Raw genomic sequence first — 16,820 nt, 5'->3', positions numbered from 1 at the left:
GATGCAAAGGATAAATTAATTTGAACCAAGATTTTATAAATACCTTGTACATACTAGTCTCTGCTTGCTGCAAGGATATCTTAGTTAACATCACAGAGCCTATCTCTGCCTTCGTATGGCTCTTGATCTGGCCTGACAATTAAAATTCATTAGAGTCTAAGGATAAAGTCAGTGAGAGAGGAATTCAGGAACACCGAACTCCAGCCCAAGGGGTCAGGAATGGCGTCCTGGAGAAGATGACCTGTATATAGAGAACCTGAACTCTGACTTGGAGTTAGCTCAGAGAAAATAGAATGTTCCAGTTGGGAGAAATATTATATGGTGAAAGCCCGAAGGTTAAAGCAAGATGAGTTTGAAGAGATTAAAATAGAATAACAGGAGCATGAAGGGTAATGGCAAGATAGGAGGTTGGAAAAGTTACAGGAGTTACCATAAAGAGTTTGGATTTATCTTTGCAGAATTAATGATCAAATTTGCATCCTTAAAACTTTCACTCAGACTGCAGTTTGGAGAGTGAATTGAATCAGTGGTAGACTAGTTAAGAGAATTATTTAATATAAGCCTACCTAGGCCAAGTTTGGCAAATTTTTTCTGTAATGGGCCAGATAGTAAATGTTTTAGACTCTGTGGGCCAGTCACACCTCCTCAGTTCTACCATTGCAGTGTGAAGATAGTCAAAGACAATATATAAATGAATGGTCATGATTGTGTTCCAATAAAACTTTACTTACAAAATCTGGTAACAGGTCAGATTTGGCCTGCAGGCCATAGTTTGCCAGTCCTTGGCCTGAGGAAAAAGTGATGGTGACTTCATCTGGGATGGGTAGTGGGGATAGAGAGATATTTAGCTTATTAATCCACTGGGCTTGATAATTAATGCGGGGTAAGATAGGGAGGAATCAAGGATGACTCCTACTTTCCCCTTGCCTTTACCTTGTGCTGTACAAACATGTGCTGATTAGTTCTCACAGCATTCCTATTTTGTAGTAAATCTTTGTTGAAGACTAAAGAATCCTTGTTAAATCAAAAAGTAATAAGTCTTGTTTCAAGTTGAGTCATTGTAGTTGATAGGACACATTTTTTGCCTTATTTCATAAATAATTAAAAAAAAAACAACGAATCTATCAGGGCACCTGGCTGACTTAGATAAGCATAAGACTCTTGATTTCGGCTCAGATCATGATCTTGTGATTCTGAGATCGAGCCCCGTGTTGGGCTCTACACTGTCTGTGGAGCCTGCTTGGGATTCTTTCTCTTTCTCTGTCTGCCCCTCTCTTGTTCATGCTCTTTCTCTCTCTCTCTCTCAAAATAAATGAACTTTCTAGAAAATACAAGAAACCCAGATCTGTTAAATCATAGCTCTTAAAGTACATTGACTACAGAAAATGAAAAGTTACCCTATAAATTAAAAGGGGTCTCCATATTCTTAGTTTATGTTTTCCTTTCTTCAGTTGTTTGCATTATCAATCTGCACCCTATTTTGCTGAGCTCTTGGGAGAAGTGTGGTTAGCATTGCTTGAAAGGCTGACCAGGGGCGGTGGTGGAATAGATGGGTTTTGGATGTAGTATTTTCAGTATTTCAGTTTTCCCTTAATTTGCTGGAGATGGGAGAATACCCCCAAATATCTTTCCCATATTCTTTCAGTTTTCATTTAAGTTCATAGTCTTCTTTTAAGATTCATTTAAATTAATAGTCTTTTCTTATAACCCTTTAGCCCACATGGATTTTTTAAATTAAAAAAATTTTTTAATTTTTATTTATTTTTTAATTTACATCCAAGTTAGCATATAGTGCAATCATGATTTCAGGAGGAGATTGCTTAATGCCTTTTAGCCCATACCCCCACAGCCCCTCCAGCAACCCTCTGTTCTCCACATTTAAGAGTCTCTTATGTTTTGTTCCCTTCCCTTTTTTTATATTATTTTTGCTTCCCTTCCCTTATGTTCCTCTGTTTTGTATCGTAAATTCCTCATATGAGTGAAATTATAAGATATTTGTCTTTCTCGGACTAATTTGCTTAGCATAATACCCTCTAGTTCCATCCACATAGTTGCAAATGGCAAGACTTCATTCTTTTTGATTGCCTGGTCAATACTCCATTGTATATATATATACCACATCTTCTTTATCCATTCATCCATTGATGGACATTTGGGCTCTTTCCATACTTTGGCTATTGTTAATAGTGCTGCTGTAAACATTGGGGTGCATGTACCCCTTCAAAACAGCCCACGTGTATCCTTTCAATAAATACCTAGTAGTGCAGTTGCTGGGTCATAGGGTAGTTCTATTTTTAATTTTTTGAAGAACCTCCATACTGTTTTCCAGAGTGACTGCGCCAGTTTGCATTCCCACCAGCAGGGCAAAAGAGATCTTCTTTCTCCACATCCTCTCCAAGATCCGTTGCTTGAGTTGTTAATGTTTTGAGGTGGTATCCCATTGTGGTTTTGATTTGTATTTCCCTGATGACAAGTGGTGTTGAGCATTTTTTCATGTGTTGATTGGCCATCTGGATGTCTTTTTTGGAGAAGTGTCTATTCTTGTCTTTTGCCCACTTTTTCACTGGATTATTTGGTTTTTTGGGGTGTTGAGTTTGATAAGTTCATTATAGATTTTGGATACTAACTCTTTATTTGATATGTTGTTTGTAAATATCTTCTCCCATTCTGTCAGTTGGCTTTTAGTTTTGTTAACTGTTTCCGTTGCTGTGCAGAATCTTTTTACCTTGATGAAGTCCCAATAGTTTATTTTTGCTTTGTTTTCTTTGCCTCCGGAGACGTGTTAAGTAAAAGTTGCTGTGTCTGAGGTCAAAGGGGTTTTGCCTGTTTTCTCCTTGAGGATTTTGATGGCATCCTGTCTTACATTTAGTTCTTCCATCCATTTTGAGCTTATTTTTGTGTATGGTGTAAGAAAATGGTCCAGGTTCATTTTCTGCATGTCGCTGTCCAGTTTTCCCAGCACCATTTGCTGAAGAGACTGTCTTTATTCCATTGGATATTCTTTCCTGCTTTGTCAAAGATTAGTTGGCCATACGTTTGTGGGTCCATTTTTGGATTCTCTATTCTGTTCTGTTGATCTGAGTGTCTGGTTTTGTGCCAGTACTACACTATCTTGATGATTACAGCTTTGTAATACAGCTTGAAGTCCGGGATTGTGATGACTCCAGCTTTGGTTTTCTTTTTCAAGATTGCTTTGGCTATTCAGGGTTTTTTCTGGTTCCATACAAATTTTAGGATTGTTTGTTCTAGCTCTGTGAAGAATGCTGGTGTTATTTTGATAGGGATTGCATTGAATATGTAGATTGCGTTGGGCAGTATTGACATTTTAACAGTATTTGCTCTTCCTATCCAGGGGCATGGAATATTTTTTCATTTTTTGTGTCTTCTTCAATTCCTTTCATAAGCTTTCTATAGTTTTCAGTGATAGGTTTTTCATCTATTTGATCAGATTTATTCCTGTGTATTTTATGGGTTTTGGTGCAATTGTAAATGGGATTGAAGCCTTGATTTCTCTTTCTGTTGCTTCATTATTGATGTATAGGAATGCAGTTGATTTCTGTGCATTGATTTTATATCCTGCGACTTTGCTGAATTCATGCATAAGTTCTAGCAGTTTTTTTGTGGGATCTTTTGGGTTTTCCATATAGAGTATTATGTCATCTGCTAAAAGTGAAAGCTTGACTTCCTTCTAGCCAGTTTGGATGTTTCTTATTCCTTTGTGTTGTCTGATTGCTGAGGCTAAGACTTCCAATACTATGTTGAATAACAGTGACAGGGTGGACATCCGTGTCATGTTCCTGACTTTAGGGAGAGAGCTCTCAGTTTTTCCCCCAAATGCATTTTGAAAAATGCTTATTTAATTATTTTGAGAGAGACAGAAAGAGCTTGAGTGGGGGGAGGGGCAGAGTGAGAGTGAGAGTGAGAGAGAGAGAGAGAGAGAGAGAGAGAAAGAATCTTAAGCAGGCATGGAGCCTGAGCCTGACTCTGGTATCAAACTCAGAACTGTGAGATCGTGATCTGAGCTCAAATCAAGAGTTGGATGCTCAACTGACTGAGCAATCCAGGTGCCCCATAGCACCAGTGGATTTTTAAATACCACTAAATAGAACATCTTTTTAGTCTAGAGTGCTTGCCTGCCTATACAGAGTTGAGGTTGCTTGGTCCCTAGTCATTGTAGTATTGAATTTGGACACCAGATGGCAGGAATTTCTTGGTGTATATGGCAGGAATTTCTTGGTGTATATACCTGCACACATATACATGTATATGTACATATATATACACACACATATATATGCACACACACACACACACACACACACACACACACACACATGAGGAGGCTCTGCTTGTTAGGTGTAAAGGAAGAAGTCCAACATTTTAGGCCAGGAAGAGAGATTCTTTTTGATATAAAACCCTATTACAGATTCATTGTGGTAGATATTCAGTAAATACTTGTTGAATTGATCTATTTGATGTTTTTTTTTAAGGTTTGGATAAATAGTATTAACAATTATATTCATGGAATTGGAATTTTTATAAATATAATTTATTGTCAAATTGGCTAACATATGATGTGTAAAGTATTCTCTTGGTTTTGGAGGTAGATATCCGTGGTTCATTGTTTACATACAACACCCAGTGCTCATCTCAACAAGTGCCCTCTCAGTGCCCGTCACTATTTTCCCCTCTCTTCCACCCCCCTACCAACCCTCAGTTTGTTCTTTGTGTTTACGAGTCTCTTATGATTTGCCTTCCTCCATCTATGAATTAGGATTTTTTGTAAAGTTCATTTATTTTTGAGAGAGAGAGAAAACACAGTGGGGGAGGGGCAGAGAGAGAAGGAAAAAGAGAATCCCAAGCAGGCTCCACACTGTCAATACAAAGCCTGATGTGGGGCTCAAACCCACAAACAATGAGATCATGACCTGAGCTGAAATTCAGCACGTAACTGACTGAGCCACCCAAGTCCTCCTGGAATTGTAATTTTAATTGGTATTGGAAGAGGCACCATTCTGTTTCACTTCAGTGTGGGGAATAGTTGGAACACCTGATGGCAGTGTGACAGTTCTGGCAATCAGGGAGCCAAGGTGAGGGAGTAGGTAGGAGAATTGCAGCTAAGACAGGAGCTTGAAGGACACCATGAGTTGTGGCAGCAGCTGGCACATTACTGAAAATGATTTTTGTAGGTGTCAAAGATCTGAAATGTCTCAGAATTGGTTTGGAAGGCACATTTTTGTCCATTAGAGTTTTTCTTTATCCAGTTTCCTTGTTACAGTGAGTTCAAAACAGAATCCTTTGGTACAGTTTCTGATGTCTTGTGTTTGGGAGAGGAGGTGAAGAGGGTAAGAGAAGCTCTGCACAGAGCTTCCTTCCTTCCCATCCTCCATTCTTAGAACTGCAGAGATGAACTTTATCTCACAGTCTCTAGAAAGGATAACATGAGACGGTTCATTACATCAATAAGAATTTTATTCCCTTTGAATCTTGTGAGAAGAGAGAGGCATTGCAATTTACAGAGTCAAATAATCCAGCTGTTAACATTGACAGTTTGTCAGATGTTTATAGATGTGTGGTTCTCTAGCACCCACTGCATGAGCCCATGTCTATACAGATCTAAGAAGAGCTCATGACTTTTACACAGTAGTCAGTACAGTTGATGAATAAATGAATGAATTTAGTTTTAATGGTATGGCAGCCATTATGGAAATAAGAGGGATGTTTTATAATTCATGAAAGGATTTCTGCTACTGTTGCTTATGAACTGGGTAGATGTTTCTTGAGTATTTTTTTTCTTAGTGTGTTATAAGTATTGATCTATTGCCTTCCAGACTCTGGTCTGCATTTAGAAACCTGCTATGGAGGTGGTTTGCATTCCTTCTAAAGAAACATTTTCTTTATAGTGTTTTGGGGGAGATATTTTCTTTTTCTTTATAGTTTAGAGAGTTACTGGTTAATTTCTTATCTAGCCTTAACTGTGTTTTGTGGTTTGATAGGTCCCTTTACATTTTTCTTTCTCTCTCTTTTTTTTTTTTTTTTTTTAAGGAGACTCCACACCCAGTGTGGGCCTCAAACTCATAACCCTGAGATCAGGGGTCGGATGCTTCATCAACTGAGCCACCCAGGTGCCCCCACCTTTACATTTTTCAAGATTATTTTTTGTTATGTTTTATTTCATTAAAGAATTTTTTTTAAAAAATATTTATTTTTGAGAGAGACAGACAGAATGTGAATGGGGGAGGGGCAGAAAGAAAAGACAGACTGAGCTGTCAACACAGAGCCTGACATGGGGCTTGAACCCACAAACCATGAGATCATGACATGAGCTGAAGTAAGACACTTAACTGACTGAGCTACCCAGCGCTCCTTATTTCATTTTTAAATAGCTGTATTAAGGTATAATTGACATACAATAAATAGTACATATTTATTTATTTATTTTTAAGTTTATTTTCAGAGAGAGACAGAGTACGAGTGGGCAAGGGGCAGAAAGAGAGGGAGACACAGAATCGGAAGCAAGCTCCAGGCTCTGAGCTGTCAGCACAGAGCCTGATGTGGAGCTCGAACCCATGATCGGCAAGATCATGACCTGAGCTGAAGTCGGATGCTTAACCCTCTGAGCCACCCAGTCACCCCAAAGCAGTACATATTTAAAGTGTACAGTACCTTCACAAGCAAGATTGTGAACATATCCATCACTTCCAAAAGTTTCCTCATGCCCTTTGTAATCATTCCCTCCCACCCTTTTCTAATCCCTTCCTCAACAGTCACTGATCTGCTTTATTTCACTATAGATTAGTTTGTGTTTTGTAGTTTTATATAGGTGGAGTTATACGTTATATACTTTTTGTCTCTTTTTAAAGGTTAATTCTTTCAAGATTTATCCAAGTTGTGTATATCAGTAATTGTGTCCTTGCTGAGTAGTATTCATTGTATGGATATACCACAATTTGTTTATTCATTCTCCTGTCGATGGACATTTGGATTGTTAAGCAGATTTTGGTTGTTATTAACAAGGTTCCTGTTAACATTCGTATATGCCCTTGTATGGGCATATATTTCCAATTCCTTGGGTAAATACCTAGGAGTGGAATCGTATGGTAGATGTTTGTTTAACTTTTTGAAATACTGCCAAACTGTTTTTCAAAGTAATTGCACATTTTACATTCCTACAAGAAGTAGGAGAGTTCCAGTTCTGTATCTCTGCTAACATTGGCTATGTCTGTCTTTTTAATTTTAGTATCTAAAAGGTGTATACTAGCATCTCATTGTGGTTTAATTTGCATTTCCCCCATGAGTAATGATGTTGAGCATCTTTTCATGTACTTATTTACCATATATCTTTTTTGTTCAAGAGCCTTTTTAAATCTTTTGTCCATTAAAAAAATATTGTTTTTTTTTTTCTTATTGTTGAGTTGCATATTCTAAATACAAGTCCTTTATCAGGTATGTGTTTTACAAATGTTTTCTCCCAGTGTCTGGATTGTCTTCTCATGCTCCTGCCTATGTCTTTTGAAGACCAAAGTTTGGTTTTAAACTTTTTAATTTTTTTGAAGTCAAATTTATCCTTTTCCCCCTTTGTATGTATTGTACTTTTGGTATTCTATTAAAAAAGCTTTACCTAACCCAAAGTTGCAAATAGTATCTTAGAACTTTTATAGTTTTGGTTTTACACATGTCTTTGATCTATTTTGAATTAATTTTTGTATATTTTGTGAAGTATATATCCAGTATTGTTTTTTGTGCATATGAATGCCCACTTGTTCAAGTACCACTTGTTGAATAGACTGAACTGTCTTTTCTCCATTGCATTATCTTAAATCAGTTGCCCATATATGTGTGTGCTTATTTCTTGACTCTCTTGTTTCATTGACGTATTTACTACTATTATACCAGTACCACAGTATCATAAACACTATAGCTTAATAACTTTTGAGAATTAAATAGTGTTCTTTTTCAAGCTTGTTTTGCCTATTTTAGTTTTTTTTGCACTCCATCTGAATTTAAGAATCAGGTTGTCAATTTCTGCACACACACACACACACACGTCTGTTGAGATTTTTATTGGGATTATTGAATCTGTAGTTCACTTTGAGGGAGAACCCTCGGTTAAGAATATATGAACAAGGTATGCCTCCTCTTTAAGCCTTATCTGATTTCTCTCAGCAGTGTTTTCTAGATTTCAGTGTGTAGATAGGTCTTACACACCTTTTGTCAGATTTATCCCTGTTTATTTGGTATTTTTGATGCTGTTGTAAATGGTGCTGTTTTTTAGAATTTTAATTTCTTATTGCTTATTGCTGGTACATAGAAATAAAATTGGTTTTTGTGTATTGATACTTATATCTTGTTTGCAGTTTTGGCAAACTCATTTATTAGTTCCAGTAGCTTTGATTCTGTTTAATTTTCTGCGTGGGCAGTTGTATCACCTGCCCCTTTCTATCTTGATGCCTCCCTGCTTTTTTGTCCTCTTGAAAACCTCCAATCCTTGTGTTGTTCCTGATCTTAGGGGAAACGCATTTATACTTTCAACATTAAGTGTGATGTTAGCTGTGTGTTTTTGGTAGACAACCTGTATCAGGTTGAAGAAGTTCTGTTCTGTTTCTAGTTTTTTGAGAATTTGATTAGGAATGGATCATGGGTTTTGTCAAATGTTTTTTTGTGTCTTATCAAAGATAAAGCTGTGTTGAAAAAAACTTTTTTAATGTTTATTTTTAGAGAGAGGGCAAGCACATATAAGTGGGGGAGGGGCAGAGAGAGATGGGGACAGAGGATCTGAAGTGGGCTTTGTCCTGTTGTGGGGTTCGAACTCAGGAACTGCAAGATCCCAGTCTGAAGTCAGATGCTTCACTGACTGAGTCATCCAGGTGCCCCTCTTAAAAATTTCTTTATTTTGAGAGAGAGAGCACAAGTTGGGGAGTGGCAGAGAGAGAGAGAGAGAGAGAGAATCCCAAGTAGGCTCTGCACTGTCAGCACAGAGCCCAATATGGAGCTCGAACCCGCGAAACATGAGATCACGTCCTGAGCCAAAATCAAGAGTTGGATGCTTAACTGACTGAGCCACACCGGCTCCCCAGAGGTAAAGCTATATTCTAGTTAGAGCAGCAAGGGCAGATTTTGTTCAGTAATAACTATTGTGATAGGGAGGAAAGTCCAATGTGACTGAACTCTGCTTCTTTTTGTGTGGAGGTGACTGAGATGTTTTAAAAGAATAATGGGGCACCTGGATGGCTCAGTTGGTTAAGCGTCCAACTTCAGCTCAGGTCATGATCTCACAATTTGTAGGTTTGAGCCCTGCGTCAGGCTCTGTGCTGACAGCTAGCTCAGAGCCTGGAGCCTGCTTTGGATTCTGTGTCTCCTTCTCTCTCTGACCCTCCCCTGTTCATGCTGTCTCTGTCTCTCTCTCAAAATAAAATAAAATAAAATAAAACAAAACATTAAAAAATTATTTAAAAAAGGAATATTGGTCCATAGCTTTCTTTGATTGTAAGGTTTTTGTCTCATTTTGTCATAGGGACAACACTGGCCTCACTTAATGATTAGGGAATTATTTCCTCCTTTTCAGTATTGTAGAAGAGTTTAAGTAGAGTTGGCATTACTATTTCTTCCATAAGGTTGGTAGAAGTAACCGTGAAGCCATCTGGGTCTGGAAGTTTTTTGTGAAAACGTTTTAAACTACAGTCTCAATATCTTAAATATAAGACTGTTTATTGGTTTTGTTTTTTTTTTCTTGAATGTACTTTGGTAGTTTGTGTCTTTCATGGAATTGGTCAGTTTCGTTGTTGTATTTATTGGTATAAAATTGTTTATGATGTTCCCTTGTTGTCTTAGTCCATTTTGGGTTGTTATAACAAAATCCCTCAGACTTGGTGGCGTATAACAATAGAAAATTATTTCTCATAAGTCAGGCAGAGAAGGACAAATATCATATGTTTGCACGTATAGGAGGATTAGGAGGAACTTGACGGAGGAACAAGGGGGAGAAGAAGGGCGGAAATGGTGGGGGAAAGGGAGAGAGGCAAACCATGAGAGACTCTTGANGTATAGGAGGATTAGGAGGAACTTGACGGAGGAACAAGGGGGAGAAGAAGGGCGGAAATGGTGGGGGAAAGGGAGAGAGGCAAACCATTAGAGACTCTTGAATGCTGACAAAAACTGAGGACTGATGGATGTGGGGGGGAGGGGGGGATGGGCATGGAGGAGGACACTTGTGGGGATGAGCATTGAGTGTTATGTGGAAACTAATTTGACAATAAACTATTTGTAAAAAAAAAAAAAAAAAAATTATTTCTCATAGTTCTGTAGTCCTGGATCATGCTTGAGGGCCTTCTTCTGGGTTACAGACATCTCATTATATCCTTACATGGCAGAAGAGGGGAGTGATATTTCTAGGGCTTCTATAAGGACATTAATCCATGCATGAGAGCTCTGCCATCTTGACCTAATCACATGCAAAGTCCCCACTTCCTAATACAATTGCATTGGGCCTTAGGATTTCAACATAGGAGTATGAATTTAGGGGAGACCCAAACATTCAGCCTGTAGCACCAATTATCCTTTTTTCTTGATCATCTGGCCACAGGTTTATCAATTTAAGTGATCTCAGATAATTCTTTCAGTTTCATAGATTTTCTCTGTTGTCATTTTTTTTTGGCTTTTGCTTTGATATTCATCATTTTGATTCCTCTCTTTCTTTTCAATTTAATTTGTTCTTCTTTTTCTAGCTTCTTAAGGTAGAAGCCAAGGTTATTTCTTTGAGATTTTTCTTATTTTCTAATGTAGGTATTTAGCAATTAGAAATTTCTAAATTTGTGGCATCCAGCAAATTTTGATGTTGAGTTTCATTTTTATTCAGTTCAAAATACTTTCTGACTTCCTTTTGATTTCTTCTATGATCCATGGTATTTTTAAGTATGTTATGTAATTTTCAAAATTTCTGGACCTTCCTAGGTCTTGCTTTTATTTATTTCTAATTTAATACCATTTTGATCTGTAGACATATTTTAAATAAGTTAAATCCTTTAAAATTTATCAAGGCTTGTTTTATGGCACGGAACATGGTCTCTTTTGGTAAATATGCTATGTACACTTTAGAAGAATGTGTATTCCTCTATTGGATATTGTGACCTATAAATGTCAGTCAGGTCAAATTGATAGTGTTTTCCAAGTTTACTCTATCCTTGAATCTAGTTTTCCTGTTAGTTGAAAGAGTGGTAATGTAATTTCTGATGATAATTATGGATTTGTCTTATTTTTCCCAGTTTTGCTACATATATTTGATGCTCTGTTATTAGGTGCATAAACATTTGAGATTGTTTGAGCTTCTTGATAAATTAACCCCTTATTATTATGAAATGATTATTTTTATTGTGATAATATTTTTTGCTCTGAAATCTACTTTGATAATAATAGAGGCATTGCAACTTTCTTTTTATGTGTTAGTAGGGAATCATCTTTCCTGTGTTTCTACTTTTAACCTATTTGTGCCTATAGATTTAAAGTACTCTTGTATAAGCAGCATGTGGTTGAGTCTTTTTTATCCAGTGTGGCAGTCTCTGCTCTTTATTTAGATGTTTGGACCATTTATATCTAATGCCATTATTCATACAGTTAGGTTAAATCTTCCTGTTTGTTTCCTGATTGTCTCATCTGCCTTTGTTTCTCTTTTTCATCTCCTTCAGCCTTAATTAATTATTTGTAAGATTTAATTTTATATTTTTTTTAAGTTTATTTTTGAGGGAGATAGAGCACACATGCACAAGTGGGGGAGGGGCAGAGAGAGAGAGAATCCCACGAGTCTCTGTGCCACTGTCTGTGTAGAGCCAGATGTAGGGCTTGATCTCACAAACTGTGAGATTGTGACGTGAGCTGAAATCAAGACTCAGTCACTCAACTGACTGAGCCAGGTACCCTAGATTTTTTATTCTCTGTTGGTTTGTAAGCTATAATTTTGTTAGTGGTTTTTAATTTTATTTATTTTTTTCAGGGCTTATAATAGTATACATTTTAACTTGTCACAGTCCATCTTCAAGTGATAATACTTAAGTATACTATAAAAATCTTACAATAGTATACGTTCATTTCTCTCCTCCTGGATTTTATGGTATCATTGTCACATATTTTTCTTATGTATGTGTTATAAATGCCAAAATTACAGTATCAAAATTTTAAAACATTTTTAAAGAGATTAAAAAGAAGGAAAAAGTATCTATTTACCCTTATAAATGTCATTTCTGGTGTTCATTGTCTCTTTGTGAAGGACTTGAACATTTTTTGTAGTGTGAGTTGGCTGGTAATGAATTTTTCAGCTTTTTTTCTTCATTTCTTGTGTTTAGGGTTTGTTGAGCTTTATGGACCTGTGAGTTTACAGTTTCACTTGAATTTGAAATATATTTTTTGTTCCCTCCCTTTCATTTCACACATTAACCTTGTAGTTGTCCAGTGTTATGTTTTTAATTTTTAAAAATTTTTTATTTTCTTTTTATGTTTGTTTTGGATCATTCTAATTGCTGTGTTTGTAAGTTTATTAATCTTTTCTTTTCCAATGTCTAATCTGCTGTTAATATTTCTGGTGTATTTTTCGTCGCAGTTCAGTTTGGATCCTTTCTTTGTGTCTTCCATGTCTCTGTTCAACTTTTTGTTCATAAGATCCAAATTGAACTTTAAAATTTTTATTTAAAAATAAAAGTTAGGGAACGTCTGGATGGCTCAGTTGGTTAAACATCTGACTTCAACTCTGGTCATGATTTCACGGTTTATGAGTTTGAGCCCCACATCCAGCTCTGTGCTGACAGCTTAGAGCCTGGAGCCTGCTTCAGATTCTGTGTCTCTCTCTATCTCTCTCTGTCTCTCTGTCTCTGTCTCTGTCTCTCTCTCTCCCCCCCTCCCCTGCCTGCGCTCTGTCTCTCTCAAAAATAAACATTAAAATTTTTTTAAATTAAAAAAATAAATAAAACTCGGTTAAGATATCAGGCGGAGGAAACCTTTGTAGACTTTTTTCTTCTCTAATTTCAGCATAGTTGTAGTATCTTGAATACATTTCCATTTGATTAACCTGTTTTCCTGTATTTCTTTACCAGTTCTCTTTTCTTTTTCACACAAATAATTCACCATTTTTTAAAAATCCATGTTTTTCTCATCCTTCTGTTGCATTTCCCCATTGTATGATGTTTTTCCTATGTTCAGGCCTATTTTAAAATATCCTTTGCGCTTAAGTAGGATTATTAACATGTATTTTTAAAGTCTAAAAGACAATTTTGTATTTGGCCATCAATTCAATGTTTAGAAATACCCATTTCATTTGACAGTATTTGTAAATTATTTTCCAGAATAATTCCATTTTACCCTGTTATTAATAGGATCCACTGTAAGCAACAGCATTATTTCCGGTTAGTGTAAGGTGAGGGATTTAATACAGGGAAGTAGTAGATGCTTACAGGGTAATTCAAAGACTAGAGGAACAGGCTGGAACAGCTAATCCCAGCACCCTTGGACTGCTCTGCTGAGATCAGCTGACAAATCAGAAAGTTGCTATTGCAACTTGTTGTGGAAAAAATCACTGTCTGTTCATAGTTGGAAAAGCTGCCACATTGCTGTGGACTTGAGGTAGGAAGAAGTTGCTGGCCCTAGAATCACTCACGTTTGCCATGATCTAGATGAGCAAAATGGATGCCTTGCGCTCTGGTTTTCTCCCATGTGTCATCTTCAAACCAGAGCTTTGAGTGTGAGTGCACTGAATAAGCACAACCTAATTATGCCTAGAACACATACTACAAGATTGTTCAGAAAATATATTTCTGGGGGTACCTGGTTGGCTCAGATGGTTGAGTACCTGACTATTAACTTTGGTTCAGGTCACAATCCCAGAGTCATGGGATCGAGCTCTGCATTGGGGTCTGCACTGAGCGTGGAGCCTGCTTGGGATATATTCTCTCTCTCTCTCTCTCTCTCTCTCTCTCTCTCTCTCAAAAAAAAAAAAAAAGGAAATATATTTTTTTATCTTTTTCATACCCCTTTAACATGAAATTGATCTGGGTGGAATGAACTGGCCCACATCAAGATAATTCAGTGATTAGCTTACATTAAAACAGTAAGTAAGCTCCATGGAAAAAGAAAAGTTGTATTTTCTTTTATATATTTATAAACAATTCTGTTACTGGCCATTGGCCTCAACATCTTGCTTATGATTTTACCATGAAGTATCAGGATGATGCTCATCAATTTTTTTTAATGCTTCTACCCATGTGTTTATAAACACTTGTATCTTAATAAAATGTTACTGGAAAGATGGTTTATATATACTGTAGTTTCAGTGAATTACGCACAGAGCTATTCCATTTGCTTCTACACATTAGTTTACATGCACTTACAGGATGATGATTGTCTAACCACATTTATATTTGCTATGAAAATATATGAATGCTGGCAGTTAATACTGTACTCCTCTTTACCCGACATATTCTGAAAAGATGACCTCTCAATTGATAATAGTATTTTGAGGCATAATCACTACATTTTTATCTCTTAATGATTCTCTTTTTTCTATTTGATAAATCATTTTCTTTTAAATCATAACAGCCTAATATAGGGAATCTGGAGAAAACGGTCTGTGTTTTAACATCCCAGCATCTTCAGATTCTAGTTGGACTCCCAGTTTAAATGGTCCCAGGATCCCTCTACACCAATTCCTAGTTTAATGCTTGAGCCTGCTCTGTATCCTTGTGGCTTGCTTGTTCTTGGGGCACCATTAGGGCATCTCCCATGGCACTGACGCTGTACTTCCAAACAAATATCTTCTTTTTTGGGTGACCAGTGATTTGAGTTACAATATTAGGAACAAACTCTATGTAGCTTTCTTTTTCTTTTTTTAAATTTTTTTTTGATGTTTATTTATTATTGAGACAGAGAAACAGAGCATGAATAGGGGAGGGGCAGAGAGAGAGGGAGACACAGAATCCGAAGCAGCCTCCAGGTTCCGAGCTGTCAGCACAGAGCCTGATGCGGGGCTTGAACCCACAAACAGTGAGATCATGACCTGAGTTGAAGTCGGATGCCTAACCGACTGAGCCACCCAGGAGCCCCCCCTAGAGTCATTTTTAAAAATCTACTTCCTAGCATGTTTTTCCTGTCTGGTAATCAAATCTATCACTGTAACTCCTAGTTTGGTCAAGCACTCACATAAAGTTGTAGCACACTCACTGTCTACGAAACAAATTCTGATTAATTTTTTTCTAAATTTCTACCTTGGAAGGCTTGTTTTCTTTAAGAATGAAGAAATAAGCTTACATGTGTTTTTCTAGAGATTAAGGAAGCATACTATTATCAAATATTAAATACAAGTTGATCAGTTTGACCTGTTACATTTTCTTTTGTATATATTAATTTTGAAACTTGAATGCAAATAAAATTACCTACAATTTTGAGGTCCTGCCATTTTAAATATTCTTAGTCAAAAGCCAACCAATTAGTTCTAGCTATTCTGTGTATTAAAGGCTTTTTTCCCAGCCAATTCTCACACGAGTCTTGGACAGGTAATGGTTTGCTGTTTACTTATTTAGATATGGAGATGGAAGAATGCACAGAATAATTGTCGCTGACCTCTGTGATGCTGACCTAGTGAGGGTTTGTTAGATGAGAGTCCATGTCATATAGGGAAGACCAAGAGTCTAGTTTGGTTATGAAATGAAACATTTGCAGTTGGCTTTAATGTGTTGCATATAAATTGAATGAGGATAGTATGTGAATATCTTTGTCTAGGTCTTACTTTGTGGTTTGTTGGTTGTCATGATTCTCTGTCAGTAACCCTGTTGAAAACCACTCAAATTTATTTTTAAATGCAGAAATGAAAAAAAATCCCATAGTCATAGTATCCTGTAATATTTGTTAGTGGATTTTATATCTGACATATTGAGAGGACTCCTTTATTTTACACAAATGAAGAAGCAGGTCCAAAGAGAAATGCCTTACTCATTGGACACTTGAATTTGTATATTTCTTCCATATTATTTTGTTTCCTCTTAAACATGTTTTCACATGAATATAAACTCCACACACACGTTTATACTCTTGTTCATTTATGCCACAAACAGAAATTAACAGTATGTTATGTACTAGAAAGAATTCTGCCCTCAAGGAGCCTATACTATAGGAGGGAGGATAGGAAGAGCCATGTCACAGAATGCAGTGAACGCTCTCATAGCAGCTTCCCATATTGCAGTTGGAGATTTTTGTGATGATGTGGCTGGTTATGCTTTTGTTTTTGTTTATCTCATTTCTGCTTGGAACTTAGGTGTGCTTTACAGTTTTTAAAGTTGAGGAACCAGGGCACCTGGGTGACTTAGTGGTTAAGTGTCCAACTTCAACTCAGTTCATGATCTCATGGTTCATGGGTTCCAGCCCCACATCAGGCTCTGTGCTGACAGCTCAGAGCTTGGAGCCTGCTTCAGATTCTGTCTCCCTCTCTCTCTGCCTCCTCCCCCACTCATGTTCTGTCTCTCTCACAAAAATAAACATTAAAAAAAAGTTGAGGACCCTGGCCTTTCTTCACTTTTGGAAAACCTTGACTCATTATTTCCTCAAATATTGCCTCTCCCCCATTCTCTTTGTTCTCCCTTTCTGGGAGTAAAGCTCACTGTCTTCTTCCATGCTTCTTGTCTGTGTGTCTCTGTGTGCCTCACTCTGGGGATTTCTTCAGCTGTGTCTTTCACTCACCTTCTCCACTGCCAGGCCTAGTTGTGCCACTGAGATTATAATTTCAGTGTCTACATGTTTTTACTTCATAAATTTTTAAAATAATTTCCTGTCTTTGCATTATGTTATTT

General features: G+C 37.0%; 1 protein-coding gene across 4 annotated transcripts in view; it reads left to right on the top strand.

The window, feature by feature from the left end:
* MARCHF8 (membrane associated ring-CH-type finger 8) overlaps positions 1–16,820 on the top strand; it is a 126,938-nt gene that overhangs the window by 58,194 nt on the left and 51,924 nt on the right. The window lies entirely within an intron of this gene.

This window comes from Hyaena hyaena, unplaced genomic scaffold (assembly GCF_003009895.1).
Source record: "Hyaena hyaena isolate Hyena2069 unplaced genomic scaffold, ASM300989v1 scaffold_78, whole genome shotgun sequence".
NCBI lineage: Eukaryota > Metazoa > Chordata > Mammalia > Carnivora > Hyaenidae > Hyaena > Hyaena hyaena.
The sequence above is the reverse complement of the archived record's forward strand: the minus strand, read 5'-3'. Positions and strand labels throughout refer to the sequence as shown.